Below are 23,182 nucleotides of genomic sequence, written 5' to 3'. Positions count from 1 at the left end.
AGAGTAACAACGTAACACCAAAGTACATATGACAACCAATCCCCTCTCTTGGGGTATACAATCTGGCTAGATTATAACACCCCTCCCAAACATCTGTTTGACTTCTACTGTGTCTGCTATTACTCCTCCGCCTAGTTTAAGATTTACATCTGATATCTACCCAGAATAATAAACAGTAGAGGAAACAAGAGAGTGGAGGTGCAGGGCTGGGTCTTTGAACAAAATGACTCTCTTGTCTTTGAAAGTTTACAGAATTTCTGCTCATGTTAGAACATTTAAGTATGTTCAGATATTTAAGTATCTATTTAGATATTAGGTAGATCATTGTATGCATATGTGTGTGTGTGTATTATATATGCATGCATGTATGTTTGTGTGTATATTCATATGTATGTATGTATATTTGTGTCTATATCAAAAGATGGCTAGCAGAATCAGTGGAGCATCAAACAAATATTCTGAGGTATACAGTTATGTCCCTTTGCATTCCAAGTTCAAATCTTATCTAGGTTCACTTCGCATTTTCATCTTCTAAGATCAATAAAATATGTAGCAAAGAATACACTGGAGTTGATATAATCAATCAAACTTTTGTCAGAAGTGCCCCAGCATGGCCATAGGCCAATGGCTGAAACCAGTAAGAAGAATGAGTGTATGTGTTTGCGTGTGTATGTGTGTGTAAAAAAAACTATTTGCAATATGTAAAATACATCAATATTTTATAAATATGTATATTTGCCAGCAGCATTTGACACATTAGCTATTGCTGCACTTAAATGTGTGTATGTGTGTGTGTGTGTGTGTGTGTGTGTGTGTTAAAAGCTTCCTTACATTACAGGAGACTTAATACATACACACACACACAAATATATATGTATATTATTGATCTCAGAAGATAGAAAAGCAAGAAGTTCACTTCCCATCCATATGGTTTCAGGTTCAATCCTACTGCATAGCACCTTGGGCAAGTGTCTTCTACTATTCTATTTTAATTCCAGGTCAACCAAAGCCTTGTGAGTGGATTTGGTAAGCAGAAACTGGAAGAAACTCATCATCTATCAACCTATCTATCTATCTGTCTGTCTATCCATATGTCTATCTATCAATATACATATACTGTGGTTGTGTGCGTGTATGTTTTATATATGTATATTTGTGTGTGTTTTTATATACGCATATGCATGTGTGTTTTTTTATATGTATATGTGTATATGTATATACATACATTCATACATACATACATACATACATGCATACATATATTTATATATATACACACACACATGCATAAACATTCTCTTATATGTCTAACACTACATACACTTAGAGGACACTGAACAGGCCAGTTTGTTTTTGTTTGAAGCAGTGAATTGAGTAGGTGTTACTCTTGAGAGAGGCTAGGAGATAGATATAGAAGAAAAGAAAGTCTGATTATAACTAGAGAGAGAGAGGGAGATGCTGGGATGGGGTTAGAAGTAAGAGGATGAAGTAGATGGGAAAGAAATAAAATGATAAAATGTGATTCAGTCTTTTAAGTGTCAACAAAGTAGGGTGTGGTTTAGATATATAAAGGGTAGGGTTACATTTGACACCAAATTGAAGGTTCCGGTTTCAGAACTTCACGAAGAATCTATAAAATATTATTGGCTCCATTGAAGGTGGTGGTGGTGGTGGTGGTGGCTTTTGTCATCAATGTCGTCGTCATCATCATCATCAACATCTAAATTTTTCTTCAACATTTTCATTGTTACCATCATCATCATCATCATCATCACCATCATCCTCCTCTTCATCATCATCATCATCTATATTGTTGTAATCATCTACATTGAGCGATGGGAGAAATATCACCCCTGCATAGGACGCTAGTCTAAAGCAGACTAATACTCCCAGAAAAGCCCATCGTCAATCTTCCTGATGCATTTTGATCCTCGATCTTTTGTCATCGCTTGAATATATGATTGTTTGTACTCTGGCATTCAGGCACACAAACATTAAGCAGCTGCTGGAGCATACTTGCTTCCTTTCTCTCTAACCTTTGTAATTCTTCTGTATTTAAAGCCCACATTTCACTACCATGCAGTACAACAGTTATAACACAAACATCATACAACCTATCCTTCACTTGGAAGGAAAAGATCTTCATTGCTACCAGAAGTAATATCCAACCCATTTTTACCCTGGATATTCCTCTTTCTGAATAACCAGAGTAAAGACCTCCTTTGGTCATGAATGACCATGGGATTGCACCTAGAAAGTTACCCTTTGAGGCACAAGTCTGGGCAAGGTTGTTTATGGAAGACCAGCAATCTCCCATTCATACCAGTCTCCCCTCTCCACGCCACTGATGTTATCCAAGGGAAAGGCAAAAGCTGATACAGTGACATTGCAACTCATTTCTACAGCTGATTGAACTGAAGCAATGTGAAGTAAAGTGTCTTGCTCAAGAGCGCAACAAACAGCTTGGTCTGGGAATCAAGCTCACTACCTAGAGATTGTGAGCCCAACGCTCTAACCACTAAGCTTAGTGCTTTCCAACTCCTCTGTTAATTATTTTACATAGGCAAGTTGACTACTTCTAGTGAGATATCTGGGCATTTAAAAAAGTCTGTTTTCCCTGTGCTTTTAGTGTATATTGCTCCAGTGTGTTTACCAAATATGAAGTTTGTTGTCTCTGTTAGTCTGACTGTGATTCCACTACATCTTTTGGGTGTCCATAGCTTATACTGGGTACAGCAAATGGAGTTGGTCCCTACTCCTTATCAAGGATGGCCATTCCTTTGATGATATGAGGGTCCTGTCTTCTTTCCTACCATATATATATATATATATATACATATATGTGTGTGTGTGTGTGTATCTTTTCCCTAAAACTATATATATATATATTTTATACCGTGAAACTTAATTTAATTTTAATTTTTATAAATTGAATTTAATTGAGTTTTTACCTGTAAATTTGGATTTTTATCCCTAATATTATTATTATTATTATCATATATGGCCTTATGTGCCACTTGGTACAGAGAGAACTAACAAACTAATATACGTATATATATATATATATACATACATACACACACACACACACACACACACACGCGCACACACACACACACACACACACACACACACACACACACACACACACACACACACACACACACACACACATATATATATATATATATATATATATATATATATATATATAAATATATATACATATATTAGTTTGTTAGTTCTCTCTGTACCAAGTGGCACATAAGGCCACAACACAATCTCTCCAATCAGCTGTTTTCTGTTATTGTTCTGAACTCATTCCAACCTCTCCACCAATCTTGTCTCCTTTCCTTATCAATGGTCCTTTGCCATGTGAATTTAGGGCACCCTGAAGTTCTTCTCCCCTCTGGCTGCCACTTTAGTGCCACCATAAAATCGTTTTCTTGATCCTATCCGAGGGTGTTTCCGATCCCGTTCCAGTGATTGCATCTTATTCCATCACTGATCCTGTTGATGCTTGTTGTCGTCTCAACTGTCTCATTTTAGACTCTCTGCAACCACTTGATGTCAAGTGTTCTCCTTAGACACGTAAACTGGAGCTGTCCATTGTTCATATATATATATATAGATATATACACACACACACACACACACACACATACACACATACACGCACACACACACACACACACACACACACACACACACACACACACACACACACGTATGCATTCATTTATGTATGTATGTATTGTCATTACTGTTTGGAACTTCAACAGATTTGGGAATCTTTAAGTTTCATCTTTCACAAAGAAAATATAAAAATGATGTCTCTAAGGTTAAGAAAACAATAGTATATATTAAAGTAAGCAAAATTGTATATATTAAAGTGAGTATGTATATATTAGATATGCATGGCTTCCCAACCACATGGTTCAAGGTTCATTCCCACCATGTGGCATCTTGAGTAAGTGTCTTCTCCTATAGCCTTGGGCTGAACAAAGCTTTGTGAGTGGATTTGGCAGATGGAAACTGAAAGGAGCCTGTCATATACGTATGTATATATATGTGTACATGTTTGTGTGTGTGTCTTTGTGCCTGTGTTTGTCCCCCACCACCTTGACAACTGGAGTTGGTGTGTTTACATCCCTGTAACTTAGCGTTTCAACAAGAGAGACCAATAGAGTAAGTCGTCGTCGTCGTCGTCGTTTAACGTCCGCTTTCCATGCTAGCATGGGTTGGACGATTTGACTGAGGACTGGTGAAACCAGATGGCTACACCAGGCTCCAATTTGGCAGTGTTTCTACAGCTGGATGCCCTTCCTAACGCTAACCACTCAGAGAGTGTAGTGGGTGCTTTTACGTGTCACCCACACGAAGGCCAGTCAGGCGGTACTGGCAACGGCCATGCTCATCTCGCTCGAGAAACCTCATGTGTCACCCGCACAAGAGCCAGTTCAGGGGCACCGGCAACGATCTCGCTCGAAAGGCTTAAAATAAAATAAGTACCGGGGTTGATGCATTTGACTAAAAACTGTTCAAGGTTGTACTCCAGCATGGCAGCAGTCTCATGACCGAAACAAATGAAAGATGTATTCATGTAAAAGATATTTTCAAGTAAATATGTTAAAAATATGAATTGTATATATTAAAGTAGATGCCTCTTAATACTTGAGGGAGTTCTTGAGAACTGGTGGTTAGCTCAGATTTCATGGCATGAAATAAATGAGAGTTCACTCTCTCTCTCTCTCTCTCTCTCTCTCTCTCTCTCTCTCTCTCTCTCTCTCTCTCTCTCTCTCTCTCTCACACACACACTCTCACTCTCTCTCTCTCTGTGTGGATAAAACATCAATCTGAGGTTACATTCGCAGATGATCTGAATAATGACTCAGATGAAGCAATACAGAACACATTGAAAACATCTGTTGTGGATTTGAACTTATGACCTCAGCACAGGTAGTCAAACACCTTTTCCATTTAGTCACCTCGCATCTAAAACTTTTCTATGTTAAGATATTTAATACTGCAAGGAAAAGATGTTTATTAAAAAATACTTACACAGAAAGGAAAAGATAGCATGAGTTCAATGTATGTTATTTTAAGTCTTCCAGCAAATAACGGAGACTCCTGCAGGCATATTTCAGTCTTATTAGAACTCTTCAGCAAAGCATAGATTTCACTACACGAGCCAAGAAGTGATAAGAGAATTACTTCTTTAAACAGCTTTCTTTGTGTTCATTACAGAAAATGCTAACACTAACTTAACTATTGTTTGCCACGCAGATGGTGGCCCTGAGTAACTTCCCTCAGTAATCTGTATTCTATTGTTTGTTTGATTTTATTTCTAGCATGAATTTCATTTACAAAAAATATAACCAACAGAAACATTCAGAGATTGGAATGCTTATGAATATTTTCACAGCTCTTGTGCTCAATGTCAAAGGTTAGTAAAAGTATTATTATTATTATTATTATTATTATTATTATTATTATTATTATTATTATTATTATTATTATTAGCTGTTGTTGTCTATCTAGCAATCTCTCTCTCCCTTTATATATATATATATATATATATATATATATATATATATATATATATATATGTATATATGTGGATATTGTTCTGGTTTCTGTACTCTGAGTTCAAACCATGCAAAAGTCAAATCTACCTTTCATCTTTTTGAGATTCATAAATATAATGCCAATGCAATACTGGGATCAGTTCCTTCCATGTTGCTATCTGTTCCTGTCTGTTTTCTTCTTCTTCTTCTTCAAAAAAAAAAAAAAACTCACTGTGATGAAGCCTGAATAGGGATGGGGCTCTGCTAGACTTAACATACCCTTACAACCCCATCAAGAATTGAAGACTGAAGGAAGATTATATGCATGCACACACACACATACAAATACATGCATGCACAAACACACACATATGCATGCATGCATGCACATGCACACATACAAACACACACACACACACACACACACACACACACACACACACACATGAGATGACCTTACCATTTTACCTTAAGCTTCTCCACAATTTCCATTTGTTAAGTTATATTCGCAAGGTATTGGCCAACTCAGGGTTGCATTTGAAGGCGCTTTCCCAAAATATCATGGCAGGATTGAACCCAGAACTTATTGGTTGCAAAGTGAACATCTTAACGACATGGCTATGCCTGCAAAAAAAAAACAAAAAAAAACACTCTATCTTTATTGACTGAGATTGTTATTTTGTAGAACTTACAAATTCTTTCCATCCTTTTTAAGAATTGTACAAATCTCTGAGACCATTCTTTGGTTCACAAACAGAAGCATAACTGCTAGCTGTGCTCTATAAATGTCTTCTCATCGTCATCATGGTCGTCATCAAAATCTACATCATGTTGAGAAATTTATGAACATGGGAAAAAAAAAAACATGCTTCAAATAAGTTGGCGTTCAAGCTTGTCTTAACATCATCATTTATCAGAAGCACAAATATCAGAGATGAATGTGTGTGTTTGTTTGTTTGCGTGTGTGTGTGTGTGTGTGTGCGTCTGAGTTTACTGTACTGTCATAAGATACGTGTGTGTGTGTGTATATATATATGAACACACACATGCACATATATGTTGTTACTTAGCTATGTGCATTCTCTTGTATGTGGGTATTCATAGATATGTATAATATATACATATATATGTGTGTGTCATATACATTTATATATATACAACACACATAAACACCACCACCAAAACCAATATATACTTAATACATATATGCATACAAAATATGCATACCCCAACTCTGTAGCTGTGTGCATGTGTATGTATATATATATATATATATATATATATATATATATATATATATATATATATATATAAATATATATATACATATACACACACACACGCATGCACATACACACACACACACATACACATATGCTGTTATATTATGAGGATATATACATGCATATATATTATATACATACACATATATATATATATTATATACAGGTGTATATATATGTGTGCGTGTGTCTATGTATATATATATATAAACACACACATATATACATACACACTCATATGCACACACACACGTGCTGTTATACTTTGGGGGTTATGATATATATACACATACACACTTGCACGCACACGCACACACACACACACACGCATGCTCGCACACAAACATACATTAAAATATATAATTCATGCAAGCACATACATACACACAAAAATAAAAAGTGTTGTATTGCATTTATCTGTATGATGTGTGTTTTACTATAACCAAGGTGATCTTATAAATCTTGGCAAAAACCATACAAATATTTGTACCAATAAGCTGTCAGTAAATGCTATTCTACAATTTCTATTATGGTGCTACAGCCATACTTTTTTTTTTAATTTCCTATAATGGCAGCAGCAATGACTCAGCTGATTTTAAATATATGGAAAATCATTATCATTGTTAATGGAGGAAGAAGGGCAATTGATTAGCAGAATGGTTAGAGCAGCAGACAAACATTGCTTTTTCCTGAGTCACAGCTCTTTATTTTATGTCCTGAGCTCAAATCCTGCAATGGGTTGACTTTGCTTTTCATCCTTCTGGAGCTGATAAAATAAAGTATTTTTCAAATTCTGGAGCTAATACAATCAACCAATCTCTCCCCTAAATTTTTAGCAGAAACATTAGCACGCCAGGTAAAATGCCTAGCGGTATTTCATCTGCCATTACGTTCTGAGTTCAAATTCTGCTGAGGTCGACTTTGCCTTTCATCCTTTTAGGGTCAATTAAATAAGTACCAGTTAATCACTGGGGTCAATGTAATCGACTTAATCCCCTTGTCTGTCCTTGTTTGTCCCCTCTATGTTTATCCCCCTGTGGACAATAAAAGAAATAAATTATTATTATTATTATTATTATTATTATTATTATTATTATTATTATTATCATTATTATTATTATTATTATTATTATTATTATTGAGTGAGAGAGCAGTGCATGCCATCAAAGTGACACTGGGGTAAAATATATGAAGCCCAATATACCCATCAGAACTAGCCGTCTGTTAAGGGTACACCAGGCACATGCATTACAGCCATATGTGCGCGACATGGTGATCTCATATCAAGATAAACAGCGCATGACTTTGCAGGTAGGGCCCAGTTAGAATTTTTTTCGGGTCAAGTAGCCCATGCCTTGCAAAAGGTCCCTGAATAAGGGTTGTTTAAGGATGATGAACAAAACAATCATTTTTCCAAAGGTGAATTACTCAAACCTCAAAGAATTACTCTCAACACATGGCTATGATGCTCCCCCACTAATTCTGCTTGTGATCAGAGATGCATATATCATCAGCCACTAAGGGACACACTCAACTGGTCTGTAGTATTCTTTTCTACTCTAAGCACAAGGCCCAACATTTTTGGGGAGTGGGGAAGTCAAATAGATCGACCCCAGTATGCAACTAGTACTTAATTTATCAACCCCGAAAGGATGAAAGGCAAAGTCAACCTTGGTGGAATTTAAACTCATCTCATGATGAGCCATGTCTCATGTGGCCCACTTTTTGTAAAAGGTTGCCAATGCCTATCATAGAGGCTTCTTCTATAGCTTGGTTTGTCTAATTTGTTTAGTCACAGGTCAGTCCAGATCAAAGACATTTGTGACCATCTTGTCTTTAGCTGATATGCTGGGAACCCAGAATATGATTATTATCCAAAAAAGACCTTTTATAAGACAGAAAGGTATAATTCCATGGAGATATGGTTGTTATTTCTAGCAAGACAACTGACTTCATAAAGGCTACCTATTTGACTTGAAGAAGAAACCAATTGAGAAAGAGAGATGTCAACAGACACAGTCTTAACATTTATTCTTAGTATGTTAATTATAACCTTACCCACAAATACTAAGTATTTCTCCAGACTTCAAAGCCTGATGTAAATATTTTGTCTATCTCTTTATAAGTGTACCTCCCTACTTACCTAACTAAGATAGATAGGTACATAAATACAAATATCTATCTATCTATCTATCTATCTATCTATCTATCTATCTATCTATCTATCTATTTATCTACCTATCTATCTATCTATCTATCTACCTACTTATCTATCTGTCTGTCTGTCTGTCTGTCTGTCTGTCTATCTATCTATCTATCTATCTATCTATCTATCTATCTATCTGCATATAGGAACATCTACCTATCTATCTTCCTATATCCCTCATACCTACCTGATATAAATAATCTGTATTGAAGCAAAACACTTCTCAGAGAAGAAGCTGTCACATCAGTATGGTGAGAGTCAGAAGTTTGAGAAGTTCTTTGGAAACCTAATAACATATTCTTCAGCCCTCTACCTACCTAACCCCAGCAACTTTCTTATTCATCTTCTTACCACCAGAGCCCCTATTTTCTGCTGATCTTTCCCCTTTTTTTTTTTCTTTCCTTTCTTTTCTTTGCTTTTTTTTCTTTTGCCAAAATAGCGCTGTTATGCTGAAATAATACACCTGTTCTGATCTCACTTCTGTCTCCCTATTCTTTATCTTGCTTCATTTGAATTCTTGTAATTTGGTTTGGTTTGGGAAAACAATTCTTTAGGATGAAGAATATTCACAGATTTCATTGTAGGTGTTGTAAAGATACCTGAATAACTAGGCTAAACAATGACAATAGACAGACAAACAGATGGACAGGCAGACTGACATACAGACATAGGTGTATCTATCTATCTCTCAGTGGATATGTAGGTAGGTAGATATACCTATAATCATAATAGATGATGGATGGATGGATGAACAGATGGATGGATAGGTAGACAGACAGACAGATTGTCAGACAGGCAGACAGACAATTATAGATGTATCTATCTTTATGTAGGTATGTAGCTAGGTAGGCTGATTTGACAGACAGACAGACAGACAACTGTAGGTGACTCTGTCTTCAGGTGGGTACCTAGGTAGGCAGATTGGTAGATTGGTAGATATACCTATAATTAGATTGACTGATAGATAGGTAGCTGGGTGGATTGAAGGATGGACAGAGGGACAGACACACAGGCGCACAGATGGATGCATGTACAGATGCACAGACGAACACATGCATGGACACACAGACAGATGCTTGGATATAGGTTTATTTAGCTGTGTGTCTTTAGGTAGATATCTAACATAGATTGATAGATAAACAGACAGAAAGAGAGGTAGGAAGACAGATGAATAGGTATAGATGTATCTATTTATTAAGTAAGTATGAAGTAGATAGGTAGGTATTTAGGTAGATAGGCAGGTTCATAGGTAGATAGGTAGAGAGATATAAATAGTTAACAGATATATGAATAGCTAGATAGAAAACGGACTAGATAGATAACTAGGTACAAATGTTGTTAAATAAGTTGATTAATAAACAGGTAGATTTCTTTGAAGTAGGGAGGAGGCAGGTAGACAGTGACACATACACAGAGACAGACAGCTATTGTTCGTTCTTCTATTGGTAAATATAAGGCAATCTCTGTCAAAACAGCACACTTTCATGTGCATACACTCACACAGCCACTAGCTTATACACACACACCACATACACACACACACTAGCATGCACACACAAACACACTTGCATGGATATACGCTTTAGTCTGCATGCAAGTGACACTTGCACGCAGACAAAATTATGTGCATGCAGGTGCAGAGACATGTGCAGGCACATGCACACAGATGCATGTACACACGTACACACATACGCACAATAATAGAATAGACTGTTAAACTTCATCTCCCATCTGTGAGAATCAACCAATTCATGTACCACCACCATCACCACCATCATCAACAACTATTCAGAAAGATTATACAGGTGCCATGTTGTTGTTGTTGTATGTAGAACAATATGTACATGTCTATATGTGCACATGTATGTATGTATATTATATATATGTATGAATGCATGTATGTATGGATATATATATATGTGTGTGTGTGTATGTCTGCATATATATATATGTGTGTGTGTGTGTGTTTGTGTATGTATGTATATATCTAGCTATATATATATCCTTGTTGCTTATTTTGATTTTAATCACCTTACTTTGAAATTGTATGGATAATACCGTACTAAATTCTGGTGCCTCAACTTAAGTACCATATTCATCTGAATCTAAACTTTTGCTATATATATATATATATATATATATATATATATATATAAGAGTTAAGGAAAGGAGTAGATAAGATCGGGGCTACATATGTTTCATAGTGAACAGAACCTCAGAATTGGTAAATATCCAAGCAAGGTGCATACCACAGGCTACTCTTCAGGTCAAGGATATCTTGATTAAATGAAACTAACTTTCTTCCTACACCTCGAACCCTGGATCTTATATATATATATATATATATATATATATATATATATATATATATATATATATATATATATATATATATATATATAAGAACCATAAAATGTCAGGAGGTATGAGAGGTGACTATATCTATTTAACCACTTGACATCCTTAGGATTAATGACTGGCTGTTAGAGGAGCTTTCTGTGAAAGCCACATAATTCTATGAATCCATATATTACATTACAAATTTATATTTAAATATATACATACATATATATATATATATATATATATATATATATATATATATATATATATATATATATATAGACAGATAGATAGAAAGAGAGAGAGAGATGTACTTGTATATGTGTTTGTGTATCTGTGAATGCAGTGTTTGTGTATGTTTGTATGTACATATGTATGTATTTATATATGTTTGTAAATGTGTCTGAGTGTTGGTATATTAAGTCTTTCTGTGCATTTGCCTGAGTGTCTGTGTGTGTATATATACAAGAGGAAGAGATTGACACAGACAGACAGGCAAACAGACAGACTGAGATTTGTAGTTTTCCTTTCTGTTTTCAACTATACACTCACATGTTCTGAAACTTGAAACATGAAACTCAATCAGTTCAGAGAAGGAGAAGGAGTGGGGGGAAGGGGTTGGTGTTAAAGGCCCTTATTGAGAGGTTGCATGAGTGAAAAGGCAGTAGATTTCATGATGTATCTGCTATTCATATTGTTGCTATATTCAGCATTAAGACAACCTAAGTGAGTAGGAGACAGTGGGGAAAGCAACCTTCTTTTTTTTTTTCTCTGTGACTAAGAGGAAAAGGAGGTAACGAATACGAAAAATAAATAAACAAGCAGAAACCCCAAAAGGTGTTTTTAACTGCAAGGAACTAAGGGTTGAATTGAGATAGAAATGATTCTTGTACAGGGTGTCAGTCAACCTGGTAAAAATTTCTTGTGCACTGAATTCAAAAATTGCTTGTGAGTTGGTAGAATTTTTAGAATGCCAGGCAAAATGCTGAGCAGCATTTCATCTGTCGTTATGTTCTGAATTCAAATTTCACTGAGGTCAACTTTGCCTTTTGTCATTTCAGGGTCAATAAAATAAGTACCTGTTGAGTACTGAGGTTGATGTAATTGACTTATCCCCCCCCCCCACGAAATTGCCAGCCTTGTGCCAAAATTTGAAACCAATACTTACTGATTTTAGAAAATGCTTGCAACCATTGACTGTGTTCAAATGTCATTTTGCTATTGACTGAACTTAGAAGTTGCTTAGAGCTCTCACTGAGTTCAGAAGTTGCTTGAAGTTGTTGAATGTGTTCAAAAGTCACTTTGGTGTTGATTGAGTTTACAAGTTGCTTGAAACATTGAAAACATTCAGAAGTTGCTTGGAGCTATTAATTTGTTTAAAAGTTGTTTGGAGTCATTGACGGTATTCAAAAGTCTCTTTTAAAGTGACTTTTGAACACCGTCACCATCTGAGTTCAGAAGTTTCTTGAAACAAACATTGACTGGATTCATAGGTTGCTTGGTGTTTTGACTGAGTTCAAGAGTTCAAAGGTTGCTTGGTGTATCAACTGAGTTCAATTATTAAACCATGATTGAATTTTAACTTGATTATAGCCAGGATTTATACATTTATCAAGCATTGACTAGATGCAGAATTTTTTTTTTTTTAATAGATTTATTCAGCTACAGGCTGAGTTAAAAAAGTACTTAAACATGTCACAGATTTCAAAAGTTGCTTTGATTTGGACATAGCTAAAATGATGCTTGGTATTGACTGACTACATAGGTTGCATAAATATTGATTGTGTTTTCGAAAATTACTTGGATATTTGACTGAGTTCAGAAGTTGTTTGGGTGTTGACTTGAATCAGAAGCTGTTTGGCTGAAGACCAAGTACATATGGGAAAGTATTAGGTCTCAAACAATGTCATCCTTCAAATATACTAGAGTTATATCAGAGTACTGACGGCATATTTATCCTGTTGATATTCATAATTAAGTTCACTACTTATCTCTGTATTCATTATACATTGATCCTCTCTGAGTCTTGCCAACTGAGCTGGAGATGTTTTGCTGAGGAGGTTTAACATCAAAGCATGTCTGTTGTTTTTACCATTTGGCTTTTAAAGACAAAATCCCATTCTTGACTGCATTATCTTTGTTTTACCAAAAATTTGAATTATCTGATGTTATTGGAGCTGTTCATTTTTAGATTTTCAACACATATAGAGGGAGATTTTGTCTCCTAATTGCAATCTCAGTTGATTGAAGTATATTCATCTCACCAAAATGTATGTGTGTGTGTGTGTGTGTATGTGTGAGTACGTGTGTGCGTGCATGTATGTGTATGTGGCTTATGTGAGTAGCCATATAAAAATACCTCAACAGAAACCTGCTCTGTCCCCTCTCCCTTAATACCCCACCCTCCGCCATCCCCAGGCACAAAGCACCAAAATAGCACCGATCAAGCAAGAATTACAATCTAAGATATTCTAACCATGTTCACCCTGTATTATTTTCTCCTTTTGTTTTCAGACAAAGTGTATCTAAAACTACAAGTGTATTTAATACTTTTTACTTGTAAAGTGATAAGGTGTAGCTTGAGAATTATTTCACTGCTATTTCTAGCAAACTAAGAGACCGTGAAGAGACTCTGCGACAGGTTCCGTTGATAGTGTTACTACCTGCCGCAGTTGTTACCGAAGCTGATGTTACCAATATTGTTGTTCTAGCTAATTTCTCATTAACTCACCCTCACCCTGCCCCCACCCCTGCCCCCACCCCTGCCCCCACCCCCTTCCCCCACGCCCTGCCTGCCTCCCTCCCATCTTGTTTCCTTATCAAGCACCACTCGCCTAGTTAGTCTTGAGTAACCCCACACATACCACCACTTGCTTCCCCCCCCCACCACCTTTAACACTAACGAATACTTAGGTAGACAGATAGCTACAGAGTAATTAGAATCCTGTCTGAGAAAAGACTCACTGCATGGGGTGAAGTATTCAATTCTTATTGTTAACAGAAATGGTCTCCTGAGCGTGAGTGTGAGTGAAACAGTTGACATCTCATACTTGCAATATCTTCTTCCTTCATATTCTAACAGAAAAATTTAATGGTGGAGGTCACATCAAAATATCTTAACCCTTTAGCGTTCAGATTAATTTATCAAAAGTAATCCTTATTTATTCACATTTAAAAAAATATTTATCTGATATTATTTTGTAGCTTCAAGATAGGAAAGATGTAATTGTTTGTTTTTAGAATGACATTGCAGGGTAGGTGTGAGAGGCTGGTTCTGACCAGTTTGAGCATAAAATGTATAGAATATTTGGGCCCAGATACAGCCGGTTTAAACACTAAAGGGTTAAGGACTAAAGGAGATTCAGCAATAGATGTTGTTGTTGTTGTTTCTTGTTGTTATTGTTTTTGCTGCTAGTACTGCAGTTGCTGTTGTTGTTGTTGTTCTTCTTCTTCTCCTTCTTCCTCTTCTTCTTCTCTTTCTTCTTCTTCTTCTTCGTCTTCTTCTTCTTCTTCTTCTTCTTCTTCTTCTTCTTCTTCTTCTTCTTCTTCTTCTTCTTCTTCTTCTTCTCCTCCTCCTTCTCTTTCTTCTTGCTTTTACTGCTGCTGCCACTGCAGTCGTTGTTGGTATTGTTGCTGTTGTTGGTGTTGCTGTTGTTGTTGCTGTTGGTGTTGTTGTTTAGCTGCACACCAGCCTTGATCAAACAAATCTATATAATATAATCAAAGACATTCCAACCATAGCCATTCCGTGTAACCATCCTGTATTTTCACTACGTGCAAGGAATCCACAACCAAATTATCCAATGTCTTTCTCTAAGACAATACAGTTTGAATTGTCAGACTTTAGTTGCAATATCTGACACACCAAACAACTGCATAGAGCCACATTTCTTGGCTCTGGCAGAAATTCAGTGGAAGCTAATCCAAAAACCCAGTCTTCAAGCAACACAACAGTGCTAAATTAACAATTATTTCCTACATTGGCAGAAAGCCACAAATCTGAAAGAGGAGGTGGCGATGGGGTATAAATGGTGGTGGAAGCAATCCCAATTCAGTACATAACTTATTTTGGTGAAGAATGAGATAAAAGCTAGTGACCCTAGTGGAATTCGAACACAGAACACAGGAGGTTGAAACTAAATATTGTAAGGCACGTTTATTGCTTCTGCTACTCTGCCCCTCAAATGATAATAATAATAATAATAATAATAATTATAATCCATTCTACTAAAGACACAAGGCCTGAAATTTTCAGGGGTGGGTACATAATTTATTGACCCAAAAGGATGAAAAGTGAAGTTGACCTTGGCAGAATTTGAACTTAGAACATAGCAACAAATGAAATGCTTAGCAGTATTTCATCTGGCATGCTAACAATTCTGCCAGTTACCTTAATAATAATAATAGTCATAATAATAATAATAATAATAATCCTTTCTACTATAGGTATAAGACCTGAAATTTAGAGGGAGGGGAGTAGTCAATTACATCGATCTCCAGTATTCAACTGGTACTTAATTTATCGACCCCAAAAGGATTAAAGGCAAAGTTGACCTTGGTGGAATTTGAACTCATAACGTAAAGACAGACTAAATACTGCTAAGCATTTTGCCTTGTATGCAAACAATTGTGCTAGCTCGCTGCCCAATAATAATAATAATAATAATAATAATAATAATAATGGTTTCAAATTTTGACTTAAGGCTAGCAATTTTGGGTAAGGGGGTAAGTCACTTATATCAACCCAACTCCCCCAAAAGGATAAGAGACCAAGTCAACCAGAATGGAATTTGAACTCAGAACTTAAAGAACCAGGAGAAATGCTGCTAAGTATTTTGTCCAATGCACTAACAATTCTGCCAGCTCTAATAACAATAATTTCAAATTGGTACAAGTCCAGTAATTTTAGTGGGAACAGGGTTAGTCAATTATATTGACCCCCACTTATGTTGACTGGGATTTTATTTTATTGACCCTGAAAGATGAAAGACAAAGTTGACCTTGAGGAGGTTTAAGGAGATAAACAGCTAAGAATTTTGTCCTATACTCTAACAAACCAGTCAGTTTGCCACCTCTAATAATAATAATCTTCCTTTCTACTATAGGCACAAAGTTGTTTTAGGGAAACAAGTACATCAATTACATTGACCCTAGTACTCAGCTGGTACTTATTTTATCAACCTTGAAGGGATGAAAGGCAAAGTTGACCTCAGTAGAATTTGAACTAAAAATGTAAAGATGAATGAAATACAGCTAAGCATTTTGCCTGCCATGCTAACAATTCTGCTTTAGGCTTAAGGAATCCAGCTCCTAATTCATCATCAATGAAATCAATTACAATGTTTGATTGTTACCAGTACACTTTTACCAACCCTGGGGAAATGAGAGGCAAGGCTGATCTTGGCAGGATTTGAATGAAGAACAGATAGTTCTGATACAAATACTGTGGAGTGTTTTGTTCAGTACTTTAATGAAACGATTCTGCTTTCAGCTGCTTTGTGTGTGTGTGCATGCACACGCATGCACATGTGTGTGTCCATGCATGCATGCTTGTGTGCATGCACATGTGCGTGTATGCCCATGGATTTAATAGCCATAGATTAAATAATTGTGATATTATTAATAAACTCATTGAATATTAATAATATTATTATTAGATTAAATGATAATAATATTAAAATAAGATTTAAAAAATTGGCATAGGTTTAATAATAGAAATATTAATAGCTCTTTGTTTCTATGCTATTATCAGCTAATTAATTTGCATATAACATTTTAATCCTCTAATATTTAGGAGCATATGCACACACACATAGATGTGTGTGCATGTGAATGTATGTTTATATATATATGTATGTATATGTGTATATGTATATATATATATATATATATATATATATATATATATATATATATATATATATATATATATATATATATATATGTATGTAACCATTACTTTACAAAATTGCAGATAATGATAGATAAATGATATTCAATTGATGAGTATGTTTGGATTATGAACTACTTCTACAGCTTCTGATACCATTGTACATTGTACAGGATGGAAGAAGATTTGTAAAACCAGTTAACTATCTAGACCAAAAATAGCAAGTTAGATAGAGAAAGTGATCTATTGAATGGCGTCTCAAAGTGTGGTAGATCCGTTTCTGTCTCAGTTGAGATAAATCAGCATTTGATGAAAAATTTGATTAAGGCTGCTGCTTCTCATCTGTCTTCTCATTGAATACCATTAAAAAAATAGGAATAAAACATACCTCAATCTGAAACATCATCTAATCTCTGAAAATGAAGTATTACATTCCAAGACATTTGCAATATTTCAATGAAGGTAATAATGTTAGGCAACTTGATGTTTGCAAAATGAGAATTGTGTTGAGTGCAAATGAAGAAAACGTGTTTGATATCATCAAAGTGACAGACGAAAATCTGTCTATAAACAGACAAAAGTGCAGATGTTGCGGTGGTAAGAAGTTTGCTTCCCAACCACATGGTTCCAGGTTCAGTTCTACTGCATGTCAACTTGGGTAAGTGTCTAAGTTACGGGGGTATAAATGCACCAGCATCGGTTGTCAAGCAATGGCGGTTGAAGGGGACAAACACAGGCACACACACACACACACACACACACATAAACATACACATATAACAGTTGCATAACCAAGTACCTGCAAGCCTGGAGAATTACATTGCATAGAAACAATAGTAGTGATTTCAAATAAATGTTCAACCATACACCTTGTTGACTCCAACTTTTCCAATTATATATATATATATATATATTGGGTTGGTGCATAATTTTTTCAACAAATTTTATTCAACAATATTTAACAAAAACATCTTTAAATGACAGCCTGACCATCTGCCAAACAAATGGGGAGCAGTAATTGAAGTAGATGGTGAATATGCTCCGGAATAATCATTTAAAGATGTTATTGTTTTTGTTGAATAAAATTTGTTGAAAAAAGCCACAATAATTATGCACCAACCCAATATATATATATTTATATATATATATATACACACACACACAATGGGTTCCTTTCAGTTTTGATCAACCAAATCCATTCACAAGGCTTTGGTTGGCCTGAGGTTATAGCAGAAGACACTCGCCCAAAGTTCCACACAGTGGGATTGAACCTAGAACCATGTGGTTGCGAAGCAAGCTTTTTACCACACAGCTATGCCTGTTGTACTGGAAAAACCTTTTTAATTAATATTTTTCATATATTTCCTCATTGGGCCTTTGTGTTTAGATTGAGATAGCTACGTACCTAAGTTCATTAACATTTCAAGACTTTATTAGCCTCATTTTCTGAATGATGTAGTGATAGAATTTCATTGATATTACATGTCCATTGTTGGTAGCAAGGAGATAAAATCTTATTTCCTGATTTAATGTTTTTTTATATACACATATATACATACCTTCATACATATACATACACACACACACACACACACACACACACACACACACACATACATACATGCATGCATACATATACATAACCCTCATCATTTAATACCCGTTTTCCATGCTGACATGGGTTGGATGGTTTGGCAGGAGCTAACAAGCCAGATTGCTCCACCAGCCCCCAGTCATCTGCTTTACCATGGTTTCTACAGCTGGATACCCTTCCTAACACCAACTACTTTTTACATAGCGCTATCACAGGTGCCTGTTTTTCATGTAACCCCAGCACGAATGCTCTTTATGTGGTACCGGTGCCAGTGCTTTCTGCAGACATGATTCTGCATTGCACTTAACTAAAAAGAAACATTTATGTCATAATTGCAGTAAAAAGCTGCAAATAATCTTCACTTTGCAGCTCAAAAAGAAGCAGTGATCATACTCATTATTGATTTGACCTCCATATAAGTGTGTATATATATATATATATATATGTGTATATATATAGGGAGAATTCACAAAAAAAAAACAAAAGACAATGACAGGTGGTGTAGATAACAAACAGATGTATTAGTTTAAAGTCTTTAACGTTTCAAGCCTATGCTCTTCCACAGAAAGGAACACAGAAAGAAACAAGGAGAGAAAATAAAGAATGTGTAGTGGCTAGCGATCTATCATGGTGAATGCCGGACAGAGGGGTCACACAGGAGAGCTAGGAAGAAGGGGAGATAATTAAGTAGCGGTGATCCCAAAACGAAGGTGCATGTGCGTGTGGAAGAGGGCTGGTGACCTTGACGCGTGTGTATGTGTAGGTGTGTGAACACAGATTTTTCAAGCTGACATGGTCTGCTTCTATGCATGTGTTTGTGTATTTTCCCCGAGGATACTAAGGTTATGAATAAAAAAAAATACTCAGAGCAGAGGAACAGAGGAACTTGACACTAGTTGTATCAGAATCTAACTAGTGTCTGTTATACTTATATACATATATGAGTTTGCTGGAGTGAGAGTATTGTAGTTTGTGTATGCGTCGCTATTAGTGTATGTATATGTATGAGTATATGTGTTCTGTTGGTAACATAATCCAAGTAGGATTTTTTTGTCCTGTTTGGTTAAATGTGTGTGTGTGTTATGCTAGAGTTACTATGTAGTGATAAAGAAGATTCAAATGCACGTAAGCACAACCACACACACACACACACACACACACACACACATAACACATACATGCATTCGACACACACATGAACACAGCACAACACAAGATACACACATGCACAACACATCTTTTTACTTAGTAATTGGGTATTCAACTCACCCAACCACTCAATAGTTGATACCACTTTTGTTTCTCATTCTCTCTTACTCTCTCTCTCTCTCGCTCTCTCTCTCTTACAGACACAATCTCTCTCACTTTTTCTGTCTCTCTTGTTCATATGTGTGAGTGTGTGTGCGTGCATGTGTATATGTATCCATATATTGGTGTATTCATGTATGGGTGTGTGCATGTCTATTTATCTATGTATGTATTTATAACTCATGCCATTTCTTCCTTCAGCCAATAGTCTGTATCCTTCCCTCTCCCTGTCTCTCTCTCTGTATCACTCTCTCTCTCTCTCTCTCATTCCCCCCTTTCTCTGTCTCTCAGTCTATCACACACATGTGCAGTAACAGATACAATCACATAAACACACACACAGATAGCCATACACCCACACACACCTGATATATATATCAGGAGCAGTCCTGCCAGTTTCTCATCATTTCGTATTCGTACTGGCGGTGGCTGCATACCCTCACCCTTTCCCATGTCTACCTTAGAGTTCGTACACCAGGTAATATAGAATTTAATATACTGTTTCTAGAATCTTTCTTTCCTTTTCTTTCAGTCTTACTTTGCTTTCTTACATTTTTCTGTAGGGTTTTTTTTTGTGTGTTCTTTTCCATTTTTTTTTACAAAAAAAAAAAATTTACATTTTGTTGTTTTTTACTTGATTTGTCTCTCTCTATATTTTTTTTATTTCTTTGTTATTTTTTCTCTTCATCTCTTTACTTCTTTCTTTTTCACTTTCTCTTTTTCCATCTCTCTCTCTCTCTCTCTTGCCTTCTTCTACGTCTTTACTCTTGATCTTTCTTTGACACTTGTTTTCTTTGCTTTTTTCTTTCTCATACACATACACACATGCACATACAAGTCACACACACACACACACACACACACAAGTCATACACACTTGCATACATACATGCACATACTAAGTACATAAACGCACACATACAAGTTACACACACACATACATGCACACACACACATACACACACAAACACACACACACACTCACACAAGTCATACACACTTGCATTACATACATGCACACAAGTCACACACAAATGCATACAAGCACACACACACACACACACACACACACACACACACACACACACACACACACACACACACACACACACACACACACACACACACACACTAGTAAGTAGATCCACTTTCAGTTTTGATACTGAGTCTTTCTGTTATGGAACTACCTGCTCATTAAATATATCTAATGTGGCTATGTATTCCACAGACACTTCTACCCTTAATATAATCCTCAAGTAAAGTCATTCCAATGGGTGTCCACAGTTTCCATCAACCCAGTTGCCCTCAATAGATTCAGGTTAACCCCAGGCTATGACAAGAGCACTTGCTCGAGGGGCTCTGCAACTGAATCAAACACAAAACCTCAACACTGCATCTAACATCTTCACCATCCAGACATAACTGTAACCATCGTACACACACACACACACACACACACACACATACACACACACACACACACACACACACACACACACATACGCACATGCAAAAAAAAAAACACGTTCATATATCTGAATGAATTTTTTTTACTTTCAAAATTAGTCTACCCTAAGTATTTTGGTGATTTTTGTTTTTTTTTAAACAAGACACTTAATTCTACATTACCTCAAGCCGTTTGCAGTACTCAGAAGGAGGGCCACAGGATATTTGTTTTGGCAACGTTAAGATCCATGACAAGATGAGGGATGGGGTATCCAGGTTTCATTGCTTAACACTTGTGAGTAGGTGGTTGCAAGCACCATTTTTATGAACACCTGTAGATATTTTTCATCATTTTTATCATGCACACACACACACACACACACACACATTATAGTATATTATGTATATTATATAATAAATGTTTACAATATATATTATGTGTATGTGTGCATATGCATAATTAAAGCCTGTGAATTTCCATCTTCATATTATTATTATTATCATTATTATTGTTGTTGTTGTTGTTGTTGTTGTTGTTGTTGTTATTATTATTATTATTATTATTATTAATAATAATAAGGTGGCAAATTGGCAGAATCATTAGCATGCAGGGTGAAATACTTAGCAGTATTTCATCTGCCACTATGTTCTGAGTTCAAATTCCACCGAGGTCGAGTTTGCCTTGCATCCTTTCGGGGCCAATAAATTAAGTCTCAGTCAAGTACTAGGGTTGATGTGATCAACTTTCCCCCTTCCCCCAAATTTCAGGCCTTGTGCTTATACTAAAAAGGGTTATCATTATTATATATGAATATATATATACATACATACATACATACATATATTTATAAAGCATTATATATGTATTATAAATATATACACATATGTATATGTGTGTGTGTATTTGGGGGTATATAATATGAAATTTTATATGTGCCTTTTGTAATAAACATATAGCATTAATCTTACTGTGAAAAAGTAAACAAGAGGCTACATAACAAGTCCTATCTCTCCACAAGCAGAGAAAAATGAGATTTTATCAGTTTCTAGTCTACTTAGACCTTCACCTTCTTTTTGCAAAGAGATTGGTAGCTTATACCTGTTTATAGTGTATGTAAACTTGGGCTTCACTTAACTGGTCAATCTAATTTGCATAATAGTGCTAACAAGACAGTTTGAAAAATGTTCAATATATTAACACACACACACACACACACACATACACAAACATGTATGGTTTTCTTTTCTGATAAATATTAATTTTAGTTAGTATAAATCTCTTTCACACTGCATTTATCATGTATTAAGTACTTTCCACTAAACGTTGGATACTTCTAGTACCACCAATGGATACTTATCATCTATATGTGTGTGTGTATTATGTGTGTGTGTATTATGTGTGTGCGTGCATGTGTGTGTGGATGCATGCATGTGTGTGTCTGCATGCATACATATATAATTTTATATGTCAATGCACAATGTAAGGTGCACCTTTGATGCAAGTTTGATAAAGTGCCACTCTAATCTTTAAAACTGCAAATATTA

At 35.7% G+C, this 23,182-nt stretch overlaps 1 protein-coding gene across 8 annotated transcripts in view; it reads left to right on the top strand.

Moving 5' to 3' along the window:
* The window catches only part of LOC149132790 (uncharacterized), a 168,177-nt gene that overhangs the window by 28,191 nt on the left and 116,804 nt on the right, over positions 1–23,182 (top strand). For 3 of the 8 annotated variants that reach the window (XM_089363118.1, XM_089363113.1, XM_089363109.1), the window contains exon 2: positions 5,352–5,446. The gene's annotated coding sequence lies outside the window, so the exon portion shown is untranslated. Of the gene's footprint in view, positions 1–5,351; positions 5,447–20,463; positions 20,670–23,182 lie in introns of those variants that run through there. The other 5 variants (XM_089363120.1, XM_089363108.1, XM_089363117.1 and 2 more) reach the window with 5 other exon arrangements.

This window comes from Octopus bimaculoides, chromosome 14 (genome assembly GCF_046866305.1).
Source record: "Octopus bimaculoides isolate indiv1 chromosome 14, ASM4686630v1, whole genome shotgun sequence".
NCBI lineage: Eukaryota > Metazoa > Mollusca > Cephalopoda > Octopoda > Octopodidae > Octopus > Octopus bimaculoides.
This window is presented reverse-complemented; position numbering and strand designations above follow the sequence as displayed.